Genomic DNA, 17,045 nt, shown 5'->3' on the forward strand with positions numbered 1-17,045 from the left:
AAAAACTGGTCTGCCCCCTAAACTTCCATTGTACTTATAAGCCACATTCCACTCATTTATTTTTAATTTTATTTTTCTTCCTGGGGTATCCAGGTCACCTGAGTTTTCCCAAATTATTTAGCATATCAGGAATGTCCATCTATTTATTATCCAAATGATAATATGAGAAACCAGGCTACATGCCTGAAGATATATGGCCTATTTTTTTTTTTTTGGCATTTTTTTTAATGTTTATTTATTTTTTTTGAGAGAGAGCTAGAGCAGGGAGGGGCAGAGAGGGGTGGGGGACATAGGATCAGAAGCAAGCTCTGCTCTGACAGCAGTGAGCCCAATGTGGGGCTGGAACTCAGGAACCGTGAGATCATGACCTGAGCGAAGTCAGATGCCAAACCGACTGAGCCACCCAGGCACCCCTATTTGCCTATTTTTGAATAGGAATGTTTACAATCAGTAGAGACTGTGGAAAATTTTCTCCAAACAAAAAAACTCAACTTTTGAAATTATAGATTTCCTTGAAAATTTTAAAGTTAAGATGAAATTCTTAGGCAAAGATCTGGTTCCTTATATATTAGAGGCTCCCTTCTCCTTATATGTCCATAGCTCTCTGCTCTGCCCCAACCATTTCTGTAAGCTGAAATCTTTGCTAGCATATGAAAATAGTGCAGAATTAATAAGGAAAGAAGGGTTTGCTATAAAAACATTGTGTTTTCTTTATGCAGCAAATTTCAAGGGTCATATCATGTTTCCTTTACACACATTTTACAGATGAAAAGTGAAATTCAGAGAACTCAAGTCATTTGTCCAAGATCAAATAACTAGTAAATGATAGAGCAAATAAGTGGTCTAATTCTGATACCTTAGAAAACACATGCAAATCCAGAAAAAGTGACACAGTATCATCTCTGTACTGGTTTCTCCATGTGGTATTACAGGGGAAAGGTGAGGTTGATTGGTTTATTTAGTTCTTTCCTGGAACCATCTGTTTTCTCATTTCTCCCAAAACTGAAACATATCTAGATGCCTATAGCATTCCAAATGTAGATTTTACAGATGTCTTTTTCTCCCTAAATACAGCACAGATTGTAGGTCCTCCAAGGGTTCCATGAGAAAATAAATCCTCTTGCAACAGACACAAAGATGCAGCATCTTGTTAAGTACAGAATAGTCATATCAGAAGGAAATGCATATTTATTGGGAAAATTTTTGGTTAGGTGGCCCATCTAACAACAATGAGCTCTGCAGTAACAGAGTAAGAAATGGAATCTGTACCATCCTGCTTCAGTCCCATGAGACTCCTGGAGAAAGAAGCTGTGGAAGGAAAAAAAAAAAACCCAAAATACTTCTGTTCATGTGGTGGCAGGCATAAAATCTCTCATAGGAGAAGCCTCCAACAATGACCTTCCTTGACCATGGTATAGAAATTGATAATGTCCCCAGCAGCTTTCCTTATTTTTTTTTTATTTTTATTTTTTCAACGTTTATTTATTTTTGGGACAGAGAGAGACAGAGCATGAACGGGGGAGGGGCAGAGAGAGAGGGAGGCACAGAATCGGAAACAGGCTCCAGGCTCTGAGCCATCAGCCCAGAGCCCGACGCGGGGCTCGAACTCAACGGACCGCGAGATCGTGACCTGGCTGAAGTCGGCGCTTAACCGACTGCGCCACCCAGGCGCCCCCGCAGCAGCTTTCTTTAGAGGCAGTAGCCCACTTCTTGTCAACGGTGGACACTAATTAATATCTCCCAATTACTGAGGAACAACATGTGCTGGCCACTATGCAAAGTAACTTGCATAAGTTTTATACCAATCTTTCCAGTGGGATTAGCTAGCATGATTCCCATTACATAAGAAAACCAGGCTCAAAGGGAAGCTACTTGGCCAAAGTCACATAGCTACTAAAGTCTAAATGAAGTCTGTGACTCCATAGCACATATTCTTTTCAATTCTTACATTCCGTCTTTCTACTTAGGCTTTTCATAATCCTCTGTATATAGGAGGAGGCTTATAACATGTGACCTGCTCATTTTTGAAATTGCCTAGGCATTGATGAGTTTTGTTTAAGCTGATGGTTGAAATCTGTGCAACTTCTGCTGTCTCTGCCACCTTAGGAAATTCACCTACGATTTCTTCTAATTTCTCAAGTAATTTGAAAAGCCACGTTCTCCTGCTTAAGTTTTTAAATGACTTGCTTATGATAATCAAAGTCTTTCTTGCCTGGGATTTTTGGAACTACTCTATTTGACTGGTCTCATGGAGTAAATTCATCTGCGGGTTACTACTTGGTGCCTCAGTGTTACAGAAATGAGCAAAACATAATCGTGGGCCTCATGGATCTCCTGATTCATTAATTATGGAAGTCCATTAATTAACCCAAAGAATGATAAATCTGTATTAGAGAAATTTGTTGGTGCAGTTGGGAGTAGAGGAAAAAAATGGCACCAATGTCCAATTCAGGAAATAAGAGAAGCCTTCCTTAAAGGAATGCTTTAGAATTTGTCTTCCATCCATCCTCAGGACTCAAACTGTTGATGTTAAACTTTCTTCACCATTTCGCTAATAGAAGAGAGCACTCTCTTTACCTCTCTGGCAAGAGCAGACCTGAATAACCAACTACTTGTCCATCTGTTGAGATATCAAAAGCCCCAGGAGAAATTCTCTCCCCTTAAATTTATACCAGTGTAGCTTCATCTTTTCACCACTTGGGTTTTATTCCACGCTAACACAAACACCCCGCGAGAGATAAAAAATGATAACATCCCTCCCCCCTCCACAAATTGGCGATCAAGGTGAAGAATATGAGAAAGATCTGTGGTATGTTAAATACTAACAGTAATAAGTTCAATTGGTCTTGAATTCCAATGCTTCCATTTAATTGTTGTATAATTCTAGGTTTGATATATCTCTGATCGGATTCTTACTTTCCTCATTGTAGACAAAGAAACACAGCTGCTCTACTTGATTCTTGATGAGGATCAGAGAAACAAAGCATATGAAAGGCTCTCTGCAGTTATCATTGGGCAGAAAGAGTAGACAGGATGTCGACTGGAGTCAAATCAGGGATGCCACTGAAAGCAAGATTTTATGCACAGGGGATCTTACAGCCCCCTTACCGCATTATAGCAATGACAATAATGTCCTTTCTAGCATATCTGTATTTTTAAGGCAACCTATACTTCCCATGGCACCTGAGACCCCCATCCCATCCGCAATCTGCAGCCAAGGGTTAATTAGACTAGGAATGAGATTTGACGCCAAAGTGGCAGAAGCAATCAAAAATATTTCTGGAATAATTAGATTCTGCTTTTAGAGATTTGAAAGAGAAATTCATAGATTCAGTCAGAAGAAACTGACTCCCTAATGTCAAGAGGTAGATTGAGGTCAAAGAAGGCTACATTGATCAGGGTCTCTGCAGAAAAACAGATGGCATGTTCAAATCAATTATTTTGAGGACAGTTTTTAAAATGGGCTATTTATAAATGTATGAGTCAGGGTAGGAAAACCATAAGGAATAATGCAATACCCTAGGTCTAGTCATTTCAGACACCATCACCAACGAAAGGTAAGAAAATGTAAGAGAGGGGCAGTCACTAGAATCTAGAGTTATATGAACACAGCCATGTGCCCTTCAGTTGGCAGACAAAAAGTTTACTGAGAAGTAAGTACCAGATCTTACTCTGTTTTTTCTCCCCAGTCTTTGGCCAGTCCTATATAATAGCCAAACCCATCTAAAGCCACCTAGAAAGGGAACCCTTTGGTATAGACTTCTGGAGGAAAAATAGGATGAGAAAGAATAAGAACTGATCTAGAAGGCAAATTGAGCATATGGCAGCCAGCACATAAACCTTAATGGACCATGTGCAAGACTAATTAAAAGTAGCCAAATGGCTAGGAATAGCTGAAGAGACCAGAGATGCAGAGATGCCCTGACATGCCCTGATGCATCTGATGAGAGAATAGCCTAAGTTCCTGCTTCCATATTATGTGCTTCCTGTACCCGGAAATCCCTGTCTCCTTTTACTGGTTCTGACTTAAGCAATTCCTTAGTCAAGCACTGCTCACCAATGCTCTACTCCCTGTGGTAGGCCATTTCAGACATGGCTCCCAGTGATCTCTGACTGCTCTTGTAATACCTTTCCTTGAGATGTGGGGTAGGCCTTAGTGATTTGCTTCTAACATAGAGAATATACAGCAAAACTGATGGGATGCCACTTTTGACCAAAGACTGGCTGGGAAGCATAGACTTCTATACTCATCAGGCTGTAACGAGATGCTTCACTCTCCTGCCTGGGTGGCGTTAGAGAAGGCTGAGTGGGGATCTAGGACTTTCCGACCCACCTGGTAGAAATAAGGAGAGCCCCTGCAGTGTCAGTGGAGGCCATGTGGGGAACAACAACAAGGTGCCCCCTCTCTGAGCCTGGTGGTATCAGCAGAGGTCTAGTGGGAGGCCTGAATCTCCACTCCTGCCGGCAGTAGCGATGAGCTGCCCCTGCACCCATGGTGTGAGTAGAGGCCGAGTGGAGACATGGCCTCCCCACTGGCAGGAACAAGAGAACCCTGCCGGTGCAGTGTCAGAGGAAGCCAGCTGTTAGGGACTGAATCGTGTCCCCCCTTCATTCATACCTTGAAACTCTAATGCCCTGTACCCACAAGGCCAACAGCTATTTTCCCTTGCTTCGTCTCTGACTCTGGCAACTCAGGGTCAGCTGGGGTGAGGACAGGGAAGTGGCAAGAGGATTACAGCAAAAGTGACAGAGATCCTGTTTTACATAACTAGTGCTATTTGTAGTATCCGTTCAGCTACTTTCAGTGCTTTCTGTCTTTACTTCTACTTTGGGTAGAAGGCATGGCAAGTAGCCAGATTCTAGCTCTTTCTCGTGGAGCACATTAATGGCTCCGGTAGAGAACGAACCCTCCAATCCCATCCGAACAAGGAAGCTGCGCTGCCCACCTCCCTGGCTGACCTCTTACTGTGTCCCCTCAGCAACTTCCCCGAAGCACTCGACCCCTGCAGACCCTGTGCCCTGGGTCCCACAGCTGGAAAATGGTCCACCAGGGCTTTCAGGGTACAGCATCATAGCCTCTGTCTTCTCTAACTAGAAGGGGCAATGACAAAGAGAGAGTATGTCTCTGATGTCCTCCTTTTCGACGCACTACGTCTTCCCTCCCTAACATCCATGTTCCCATGTCCCATCGATCCAGACTCCCTACCCGTGCTTTGGTACCCCACGTAAGGGGATGGGTTCCCCAACTGTCTTCCGGTTCCGTGGCAGTGTCTGCTGGTGGCTTAACCCTCCTCATCTTCTTCCCCCCCTCGGGTAATAAACAGGGTGTTTGAACTCAGTAGAATATCTGCTTCTTGTGGTCCAGATTATCGGGGCTTCACGGTGGCTAAGGAAGTCATGCAAATCAAATGGACTTTTTAATTCGTGGCTCTGCCATTTATTAGCTACATATATTTGGGCGGGTCATTCCACCTCTCTAGCCCTCAGTGTGCTTATCTGCCAGTGGGGAGGGCTCCCTCAAATGGATGATGCCCACGCCATGTCCCACAGAATGTTAATCTCCCGTTAGAGGCTTTTTAGATCACAGTCCTAGGTTCACAGCCATTGAAGTAGAAGTGTTCTCTGACAGACAAAAAATGATTCGTTCCTGTATATAGAATTTTCAGTTTACTCTGATAGGGACTTTGGCTTCTCTGTGATTCTCCTGGCACAGGGCTTCCAGAGAAAATACAATGGAGAGAAAGCCCGGGGCATCTAGGGATTCCTGGCTATCTGCTTTCTAAATGAATACGCTTTCATCTGGCTCCATGTGAGAATTTTGTCCTCCTATGATCTATGTCAGTATTTAAATACATTTCTGTTTTAAACAACCTCAGACCTGTGGGAGCTTGTTCTAAAAGAAGTGTGATAAACTCCCCCATATCATATATATATATATATATATATATATATATATATATATATAAAGTTAAAAAAATCAAACATCTCGCCTGCCAGGGATTTATCTCTTGAAAATGACAATAGGCTGCCTCAAACTTTAAAACATCTAATTTGTAAGTGATCTATTTTTACAAAGGGCAGAGAAGGGGTGGGGGGGGGAGGTATACAATCTCATTAAAATTCTCATGACAATTTAATGAGGATGGATTGTCTTCATTTTACAGTCGATGAAACAGGGGTTCAGAAAGATTAAGCAACTTTTTCAAGGTCACACTGCATGTTAATAAGGAACCTGGAATATGAAGCTAGCTCTCCCTAACTGCAAATCCCATGCTCTTGGTGCTGGCTATAGGAACCCCACTGATGCCACTGGAAATACATAGGGGTGCTTTGAGTAGGAGAAAGAAAACAAAACAAAAAATGAGTCTTCTGAGTTCTAGAGATAGAAAAAGGATGGGCACAGCTAAGCAATGACAACAAAAACATAAGAGACGAGAACCTGAGGACAATCTCACAGGGAAGGCACACGGGTCGTCTGGTATTCCCTCCCACCTCTACCCCCAAGCCCTCTGTGTGATGCAATGCACCTTGTACCGTCTCAGGAATGAAACATACAAATAGCTGTGGGAATAGCATTCTGGGAAAAGGAAACAGCAAGTGCAAAAGCCTGGAACTGGAAACCTGTCCAGCATTTGGAGACAGCAGAGAGGTCTATGGAGAGCAGAATGTCCGGAGCAGGACTAGAGGGGGAAAGGATAAGATGGGAAAGGGAGCAGTGAGCCAAAACATACAGGCTTTTGTAGATCCTAGGAAGGATTTGGGGTTTTATTCCAGCTGAGATGAGTAGCTGCTGGGTTCTGAAAGGAAACAAGCAATGCTCTGATAGAGCTTTTAAAGGTTTACTCTGGCTGCTGCTTTCAGGGTGCATTGGGTGGTGGGTGGGGGTGGGGAGAAGGGAAGCAAGGGTAGGAGAGGGAGCATCATCAGCAAACTTTTACAATAATAAGAGATGGTGACAGTTTGGACCAGGGCAGGAGCTGTGCGATGGTGAGAGATGGTCAGATTTGGGATGTATTTTAAAAGTAGGGTTGACAGAAGTTACCGATGAGTGAAATATGAGATACAGAGAGTGTGGAGTCAAGGACGGCTCCAAGCTATTGTTCCTTCTCAGAACCTTTCCACCTGCTTTTGTGTTCCAGCAGTTGCTATGGCAACTAACTGCAGTGGGCGTAGCCCGGCAGCACCTTGGCCTCACCGCACTTTGCATCTCCTGCCCTTTCTGCCCCAGGCATTCGGGCACCTGTGGAAGCCTGGAAGATCCACCAGGAAGGATGGATCCTCCTGGAAGCCAGGAAGTCCACACCACAAGGGCAACTTTTGGCCAGTGGTGATTTGGAACAGGTGGGTAATATGCACCCTCTTTAGAGAGAATCCACTGAAAGTAAGCCCCCAGGAGCCCACAGCAGTAACCAGCTCAGCCGTACTCCCTCGGACAGGATTTCCCTCTTTCCATGTGACTCTTCCCAGTCCTTTGCTATTGTTCCCTGGGTTCCCTTTCCAAAATAAAACTCCTCCAAGTAAGCCCTTGCCTGAGGCTCTGCAACTAGAAGCGTCCTCCATTTACTGAATTGTAGGGAACTGTGAGAGAGGAGAATTTAGAGAGAAGAACGAATATAAAGAGTTTAGCTTTAGTTTGAGATGCCAGTTAGACTTACAAGTGGAGGTGGTGAGGAGGCAGCTGGATGGCTTGAGCCTGGGGTTGAGAACACAGTGTGCAGAAGAGACGAGGCTACTTGTTTGCAGTGGTCCTGTGTCGGGTGTAGTGCCCCATGTTCACGGACTCCACGCTATGACGAGTCTCCATCTCTCACTGTTCCCACGGTGGGTGACTCTGTTCCTGGCCCTGAAGGGCAGCTGAAGAAGACAACGAAGTGGGGCTCTGTGGAAGGAGCAGACAGTGGCGTGTCCTGTCTTGTGATGACAGCTCCCCATGCTCTCTTAGGTCTAGCTCCAGCAGATACTGTGTCCTCACAGCAGATGAGCAGTCACATTAGAATGAAAGCTTGTCGGAAAAAGTCAGTGCAGCCACCTCTGCAGAGGGACCTTGTCTGATGGGATTCTCTTCCCTCCATTAAGATCCCCCCTGAGCTTTCAGGGAAGGAGAAGACCAAGTGAGATGAGGGACAGTGGGAGGTGGTGGAGAGAATGATCAGCTGTGTTCCCTGGAGCACCTCTGACAGCCTGGCCCCGGTCCCCAGCCTGAGTCTGGCTTGCACAGACACTGCAGAGACAGGACTTGGCTTTTGTTTCACTTCCATTTAATTTGCCCAAATGAAAACTGCAATTACTGAGCAGTTATACATTCCCATGTGCTTCAGGGATGCTGTCCCTGACACATTTGCCACCCCCATTTGGAAAATTCACCCATAAAGGCATCACAACTTGCTTGCATAGTGTGTGGAAATCTGCAATGTCATCCTTTGTGCAGGGGATAAAAATTCACCCCAGGGTACCAATTTTAATAAGGCTTAATTAGACCAATTTGTAGTAAGCTGAGGTTTCCACTTTGCAATTTGACAAGCAGCTTGAGCTGCTTCACTACATTTTTATGTTCAGGAATTTCTGGATCTCAAACAAAAGGTCGAATGGAACATAAAATTCTATCTGAAAGACTCCTAAAGGAGTAGTGAATTTCTGTCATCGTGTGTGTGTGTGTGTATGTGTGTGTGTGTTTTAGAATGTCTTTACTGATGATTAAATGGTGATCTTGGGTAGCCATGGAGTCGATCCCATCAATGAGGTCCAGGAGGGCAAATAAAACTGGTCCTCCTCTTGTGAAGACCTTGCTACTAGCTCATGGCCCTCTTTCCAACAGAGTACGTGAAAGGCTTTGCAGTCTCCAATACGGCACAGAAATAACCACTCAAATTTACTTGGAGTTGGCTCAAGAGATCAGCCATCTTTCCTAGGGACAGCAAATAACTTTTATATATTATTCTTGGATGAGAAAACTGATTGAACTACGTTATCTTTACGATCTGCAACAAAATTGTGTTTACTGAGTTGTACTGTGATGCCATATCCCTGGAATTTCATCCAGGATCCTTAGAAGGAAAAATTTTGCAAAATTCACTCATATTGCTGTAGGGAAATAATTGAGGCCACTGTCCATCAGAAGGGGGATGCGGGTCAGGACACAAAAATGGAGCAAATGGAATAATTCTTTCTTCGATGAATGTTTGACATCAGAATTTATAGATGTTCTGCATAAAAACGGAAGGAATGCTCTACAACCAAAATAAGTTTCAAAATGTCTCTAAGGCAAACAAAGCCAGTCCTCTATGGAGATAGTGTCTACACTGCATCTACACTGCTGGGGGCAACAGAATGTTCTCCTGCTCTCTAAATATCTTCCCTTCTGATCTGATATAGCACCTTAAATGCCTACATTAGAAATAGACTACTGCTTAAAGATGTTAAATGCCAGAGGACTGAAGATAAGGAAAATGGAAATATGGTACCTAACACTGATAATGGGTAAGACCTCAGAGCAGCTTAAATATATTTTCAAAAAATTGATTCCTGAGGGAAGAGAACCAGGCCAGCTACATTTTTTTAAGTTTATTTATTTATTGAGAGAGAGAGAGAGAGAGAGAAAATGAGCAGGGGAGGGGCAAAGACAGGGAGAGAGAGAATCTCAAGCAGTCTCCACACTGGCAGCACAGAGCCCAATGTGAGGCTCGAACCCATGAACCCCGAGTCATGACCTGAGCCCAAACCAAGAGTCAGGCACTCAGCTGACTGAGCCAACCCGGGTGACCCTAGGTCAGCTACATTTTGAAAAAGTGCCAGGAAGGTATTGGAACATAAGATGCTGCCAGGCGGGCAGGCCAGTTTGGAGTGGCAATCAGGGAGAAGGAGAGGGAAGCACGGGAAAACTCCATTTAGGGAGAGGAGGAGAGAAGTAAGATAAAGGGACAAAACTGAAAGGTGAGAAGCAGGAGCTCCTATAGAAGGGAAGGGGACACAAGTCAATAGTGACGAGATAGTTTATTTGCATTCCTGGTAAAACCTCTCTGGAAGCCACACCATTATCTACTTCTTCTCAAGGAAGAATTGCCATTGGCCCTGCATGCTCTAGTCCAGTTTCTGGGATCTCTGGCTGGAAACGCTGAGATCCCATGATCTGTGAGGGAAAACTTTCCTCTCTACCAGGGAAGAAGCATGAGCAGAAAGCAGGAGGCCACTTCTACAGGCTCAGGGGACATCTGGCAGGAACCCCTTCCCAGACATGCACACACCTGTGCCCATGACCTATGGTGGCTTACCTGGGGCACCTGCTCACACCCAGAGTCCAAGCACCAGGTAGGCCCAGGCCTACAAAATCCCTGCCATCCAGCCAGCATATGCCATCAGAAGGGCCAGGCCCTCTTACCCCTTTTTGCTCCTACCCCTAACAGCCTAGCCATCTAGATGACAGATCACAGCTTTGAAGGAGCTCAGTGGAGGTTTTCAGACATGGGGACTCTGTTCCCCTGTGTCATAAAAGGCACATTCCCAGAGATAATGTGGGTCAGGCTATGCAGTTCATAGGATGAGAATCTCAAAACTGGATATTATTTCCTTCCATTTGTCTGAAGGCAACATTGGTTAGGCTACCCCTGCATGATTCCTGCATGCTGCAGCCCTTCTTGGGCTGTGCTGCAGAAAGGTACAGATACACGGTTGTATCTGTTGCATGTTTGCGGTTTGCCTCACAGCCTCCCCCTGTCTCCTACTGGTCTTCCCTCCCAGGAGAAAGGATTGTGCACTTGTACTTGGACGAGCAGAAACAAATGAAGTCACATGCATTAGTGATGAAAAGAGAATAAATGCTGTTATAGGAGAGAAAGAATATGCGTATACATTATTTAGACAGATATTTCCATACATTTGCTGTCACAAAACAGACATCCCAATGAACTAGTCATATGAACAGTAAATCATGGGACCGATTTCAAGGAAAACAAGTTTTACTTTGGAAAATTGCATTCAGAATGTATGCACTTGAAATCAACTAAATATGAAAATTTTAACGTTCAATAAATTATATTGGGTAGAACTTGAATCCATTGAAATATAAAATTCCCAAAATTTGAAAACAATTTTTATTTTACCCAAGTTATTTTAGCGCAAAATATTAAAATGTGTATACCATGTTGCTCCTTGATATCTTTCCCCTGAGAGTAAAACTGAAGGAAATAAATAGCAAATTCAGAGAATCATCACGGAAAAAGCCTTCCCTCCCTTGCTGCCGTCTCTATTCCCAAACAGAAGGGTGAAGCCGAGGGATCCACTCCGATCCTCAGGAACAGTTAGACACAGCAAACACCTCCCAGCTCCGCTGGACATTCTGGTGCCTCTGGGATGCTCCTCTGGCCACTATCTTTATCTCCTTTAACCAAAGCAACCCTACCAGTCTGTGACCCGAGCCAACGACAGAGCAAAGAAGGGCAAGACATTCATGCCATAAATGATGGGGGAATCTCAACAGGCAAACCAAAACTGGTTTAGAGTCTAAATTCACCTGCCAGCACCTTTGAACGGGATGGCCTAATGTATTAACAGACCACTGGGAGGATTCTCCCCCATGCATCTCAGGGAATCACAAAATTAGCATAGCCGTGTGGATCCATCATGGAAATGAAATCGCTCAGGCTGGGCTGCTCTGACTACGAAAACAGATATTCCTGGAATGTCGTCACAGGAAACAGAGTGGAGAATGCTCTTCAGCGCGATCAAGCAGCCTGTCCTACGTCCTCCCTGAGGTTTTCGGGCTGGATAGGAGTGGCAGATGCTATGGATAAGCCTGCCTTGTAATCTTCTCTTTCTTCCCACTGCAGTTTCCTATCACAGCCAGTTAGTTCCGGGAACAAGTTAAGTGAGCGAGCAAGTTCCGTAGACTGAGCGCCCCTAGTCTGGCTGTTTCCAGGAGGGCAGTGGGACTCTGTACTGAGAATCCTTTTGAACCGCCTTCTTCCAGAAGTGTGCAGGTGATCCAGCAGGAACACCTCCCATCACAGGCTCCCAAAGCAGCCTGCACAGTGCAGGAAGGGATCTGGCCAAGCTTCCTGCTGCCTTCCTCGCCCCTTCATGCCTGCTTAAGCACCCGAGCCAGAAGGAGTTGCTCAGGATCCAATTCTTTAAATTACATGTCGGAACATGGTGAAAATGGCAATGTAACAAATGGTATTTACACTCCCGGAGCCAAAGTGAAACTTTTTCATCACCACAAACATTTCCTAAAGCCCAAAATTTCACCGCTCAAAGAACCCCTCAGAAGAATTACTTAGTAAGCCAAATTCCAGTTGGAGGAAGCAGAGAAGTTTATGTCAGCTTTTAAGGCATAAGCTGGATTATGACATAATGTGGCTACAACATGACAAGATTGTTCCAACCAGAACTCTAGGCAAGCTATGTTTTCCAGGCCTTTTACCCGTAGGTGTGACCAGACCTGCTGACACTAGGACTGTGACACTGTGTGGACCCTAAGCATCCTCTGTTCCTACCGTCAGCCAGCTCAGTAGAAGCCGTGGTTACTGCTTGGACCAGGTCTACAAAAGCAAGCAGTGCCTAGAGGGTCTGAAAGGCCCTCTTCACTATACAGTTCAACACGGAAGGTCAGATAGAACGGTCTCATTAGAAGCTTCTTCCCTCTTCTTTCCCTTTCTAGATGCTCAGAAGACACATCAAGGAAACCCAAACACACCTAGGTGCAGGAAGCAAAGAGGGCTTATAACAAAATGCCAACATTTCCTCAGTCTCTGCTCGTGCTCACCCCACCAGAAATCAAAGGAAGCTTGCAAAGTCTCTCAGAGCGTGTGAGCTACACTGGCACAGCTCAGAAGAGTTCCGTGAATTTGTTGAACCCCGGCAGGACCGAAAACCTGGTGTTCTCTGCACTCCCAGGCTGCCTGCTTATTTTTTTCCTTATCCGCGCCGTGACTTGTGCCTTAAACTTCCAGACCACACCATCCCTGCCAACACACACACACACACACACACACACACACGTGCGCACACATGCACTTTTTTGCATTCAGCCTAGGAAGGAATAAGTAGAGCCTAATTAGCCTAGCAATGCTTATTTGAGAAGTCACTTTCTCTAGCAAAACTTCCTTGACCTATACCCAAGCAGAAAACCCCGAATTGGGCTTTCCGAGGTTCCACGGCCAACTCTGTGCTCTTCTGGTTTACCACAATTCAAAGGTTCTAGACTGTAACTGTCTTAAGTTACATGTCTGCATCTGAATGCTCAGGATGTCTGTGGGAGTAAAGAAAACATTTTTTTTTACAATAGAAATTTCCATAAACCTGCCCCCTGCCAGTGTTCCTTACGTGACACACTAGCATAGTCACCGCCCATCACTCAAGCCAGAAACTTGCCTAACTGCCATTCAGTCTGTGACACAGCTCTCTGCTTTTTCCTTCCTACCTCCGAGTTCTGGGGGTCTTTCACCTTTCACCTGGACTATCTCAGGGACCTCCCACCTGCTCTTTCCACTGCAAACCCCACCTCATTTCACCCGCTGAGACAAAGCTCTAGTCACGGAAGTGCTAGCTGCAAACAGCTCTGAATTTTTACCCCAACTTTTAAAAAAGTATTCATTAATTTATGTTGAGAAGGAGAGAGAGAGAGCAGGAGAGGGGAAGAGAGAGAGAGGGAGAGGGAGAATCTGAAGCAGCTCTGTGCTGTCAGCACAGAGCCCGATGAGGGGCTCTATCTCACAAAGCATGAGATAAGGACCTGAGCCAAAACCAAGAGTCAGATGCTTAACTGACTGAGCCACCCAGGCGCCCCAGACAAATGTTTTCTGACTGCACTATGGCATAAAACATTTTGGGAATGGCTGCCCCATAAATAAAGCTCAGACTCCTTGGCATGTGTAGGAGGCCCTCCCTTCATGGTGCTTTACCTTTCTCTTCACACCACACTTCTTACAACACAGCCTCAATGCTTTGCCTTCCCTGTACCTGGAACATGTTTCTCACTTTGCTTAGCCAGGCTCACTCTGAATTCTCCTTTAAGGCTCAAGTTTGTGTATAGATTTCCCAACCTCCTCCCCCACAGTAATCTTTTTGTAGCTGACTTTCTCAAAATTAATCTGAAAGGGAACCATACTAAAAAATGGATCTCATGCAAATGTTTGTCATTCAATTGGTTTAGTGAAGCCCAATATAGCGACATGACTCTAAAGCCCAAAAGGTCCCCTTAGAGGACTGAACGTCTGGATTATGAATGCAGGGTCAGCATAATCACCAGTATTGGTTTCTTCTCCTTTTTTGCTCATTCTTGGCCACTTGAACATTCTCAATTTTCAGAATTAAAATTCTGGTTTCTGAAAAGATTTTCACTTCAGGATTTAGAACCGGAGACGATCTTTGCTTGTTCCTGCGGGTTATGTTTGCAAGAGATAGCTAATTAAAATATCTTGGCACCTGTCCCCTAAGGCATTCTCCTTCTCCCAAGAGCTTTTCAGCTCACATCTTTAGCGTTTGTTAGATCCATATGGATGTGAGTGCCAAAGAGCAGTCAGTGAACAGAAACTCAACAAGGAATGATTCCACACAGAGCTGTTGCAACCGTGAGGCTTGGCTTGATTTTGTTTATGTAAGAAAAATTTACTGACTACCTACCAGGTTATTTTTCTTAATTAGGGTAATGTATTCGTGGTGTTTTTGCACCATTATTCTCTAAATCTTTTATATGTCTGAAACATTTCATAACAAGAAAACGTTTTCCCGTCAAAATGGTTTATCCATGTTCAACGAAAGCTGGGGAAGAGTCAACCACTGGGTTCTTCTCATTTCATTAGGAGATGCCCTTTACAAGCTGGTGGTCAGGTGCTCAGGAAATACTCAACAGGTTAATAGGGGGAGACCTTCCACCTGAAGAGTTGACGATTCTCAACGTACCACCTTTTTAACGAATAATCGCTACTGTCAATGTCAAAGATTCATTTTTCTTTCCAGCTCAAAACTTTTAGTTCAGGGTCTTGAAACATTCCTATTTTCACAGGGAGTGAGGAAAGGACTTCCTTTTACTAAGCACCTACTACATGTAATTGGACTCATAATTGTGCCTGTTCTTCATCAAGGGCGTTGTCCCTCATCAAATTCAATATTCATAGCTAATAGCATCATTAAAATAGGGAATCTATGTATGTAGGCAGAGTGATACTAACCCATCTTTTAATTTTATATATGCCATGGAACCAACATGAATAGCTAGTTTAGGTATATATATTGAAGAGCGAAATACAACATTTTCATTTCAAAGTCTCTAACTCCATAGGAGTTAGCCTTTGAGAACCCATTGAAAGTACCCCATGTAAATAAGGCGGGGCTACTATCACCAAAGAGCTTGGTTAATCTCCATTATCATCAGCCGTTAGACAAAACCAATGCTCATCTATAGCCCATGGCCAAAACCAGAACATGGCAAACGGACCATTCAGCTCATTTCCCCATGCCCCCCCCATCAGACAGCTGCCTGCTTGAATTAGTAGGCCTGAATAACCCTCTGTCCTTTCTACCTTCTCTTTTTTCTCGGATTAGGAATGGAAAAAATGTACAAAGGTTAAACTAGTCATGGATAAAGTACGTCACACACACTTGTAATGATGCCACCCAAACTGACAGAGTTGGTTCATGAAGAAGAGTCTTTATCTTATTTACCATAGTTAGGTGTAATTAAAAATGCTGGGATAGAGGCTATTAAGCATTACTGGACAAAGCCACTCAGTTTTTGGATGAATCATGAACAGTAACCATTCCCAATTTTCCCTTCTGCATCCTCTTTTACAGAGGGAACACTCAGAGTGAACTGGAAAGGAATTTAAAGATGATCTAAAAGAATTAAAGATAATCTAAAAAGGAACCAACCAGGAGAGGTCAACTGATTTGCCCCACACCTCCATTCAGTACAGGGGGAAAATACATAAGGTTACCAATGTAAAAGTTTTGCAAACTCGAAGTATCTCAGATGTCTGTGCAAGTAATCTCACCAGAGGCAGGATGCCTAGGTGTCCTGATTCTTAACCCTGCCTATATGCTACCCAGCCTCTTTGTGTGACAGATAAGCAAAAGTGTGGTCCCAAGTGCTTAAACAGTGTGGACAAGTTCAGAAACTATATTGGAACCCAAGTCCCTTTAAAAACTCCCTTTCCAAGTGCAGCTCTAAAGCAATGACCTGGCTACCTTGGGTCCCAGATATTAAGATGTTTAGGACCCACGGAAAATGGTAATAACCACATTCTCTGGTGGTTCCACAGAACACATTCCCAGCCAGTCAATATTATACTCTGTACTTATTCAGTTTACTCGAACAACTAAAGATGTCCCAGTAAAAAATCCAAATTAATATTTTAGCTGTCATGTATATAGGTAAAAGGAACACAAATGTTGTAACAGGCAATGGCAATATGCTGATTGTAAAAAAGTTGGGGGTTTCTGGGGAGGAGCCAAGATGGCAGAACAGCATGGGAGTTTTTGTGTGTCTCACATCATGAAATACAGCCAGACCAACACTAAACCATCCTACACACCTAGAAAACTGGTTGGAGGATTAACACGACAATCTGCACAACCTGAACCACAGAATTCAGCAGGTACCATGGTGTGGAGAGGTGAACTTGGGGAGAGAGAAGCCAGCGGCAGGCAGGGAGCCGCTTTTGCACGTGGAGAGAGGACGGAGACTGGGGTTGGGGGGAGGGAAGACTACGGGAAAAGCACCCCTCCCCAAAAGCAGCTGGAGAGAAAGTGGAAAATTGGAAATAGCCACAGGGACTAAACTAAAAAGGGAAAAAGGAGAAAGGAGAGGGTTTAAATTCCGTTAAGACTAGGGGCGCCTGGGTGGCTCAGTCGGTTGGGCGTCTGACTTCGGCTCAGGTCATGATCTGACAGTTTGTGGGTTTGAGCCCCGCGTCAGGCTCTGTGCTGACAGCTCAGAGCCTGGAGCCTGCTTTGGATTCTGTGTCTCCCTCTCTCTGCCCCTCCCCCACTCATGCTATGCTCTGTCTCTCTGTCTCTCAAGAATGAATAAACATTAAAAAAAATTAAAAAAA

At 44.4% G+C, this 17,045-nt stretch overlaps 1 long non-coding RNA gene across 1 annotated transcript in view; it reads right to left on the minus strand.

Moving 5' to 3' along the window:
• Positions 1-9,531, minus strand: part of LOC121028503 (uncharacterized) — a 76,154-nt gene extending 66,623 nt beyond the window's left edge. Inside the window, exon 1 of the long non-coding RNA XR_005789268.1 lies at positions 7,656-9,531. This is a non-coding gene — a long non-coding RNA (uncharacterized LOC121028503). The remainder of the gene's footprint in view (positions 1-7,655) is intronic.
• Between the last annotated feature and the right edge of the window lie 7,514 nt (positions 9,532-17,045).

Source organism: Herpailurus yagouaroundi, unplaced genomic scaffold, assembly GCF_014898765.1.
Source record: "Herpailurus yagouaroundi ecotype Mexico unplaced genomic scaffold, PumYag 100, whole genome shotgun sequence".
NCBI classification, from domain to species: domain Eukaryota; kingdom Metazoa; phylum Chordata; class Mammalia; order Carnivora; family Felidae; genus Herpailurus; species Herpailurus yagouaroundi.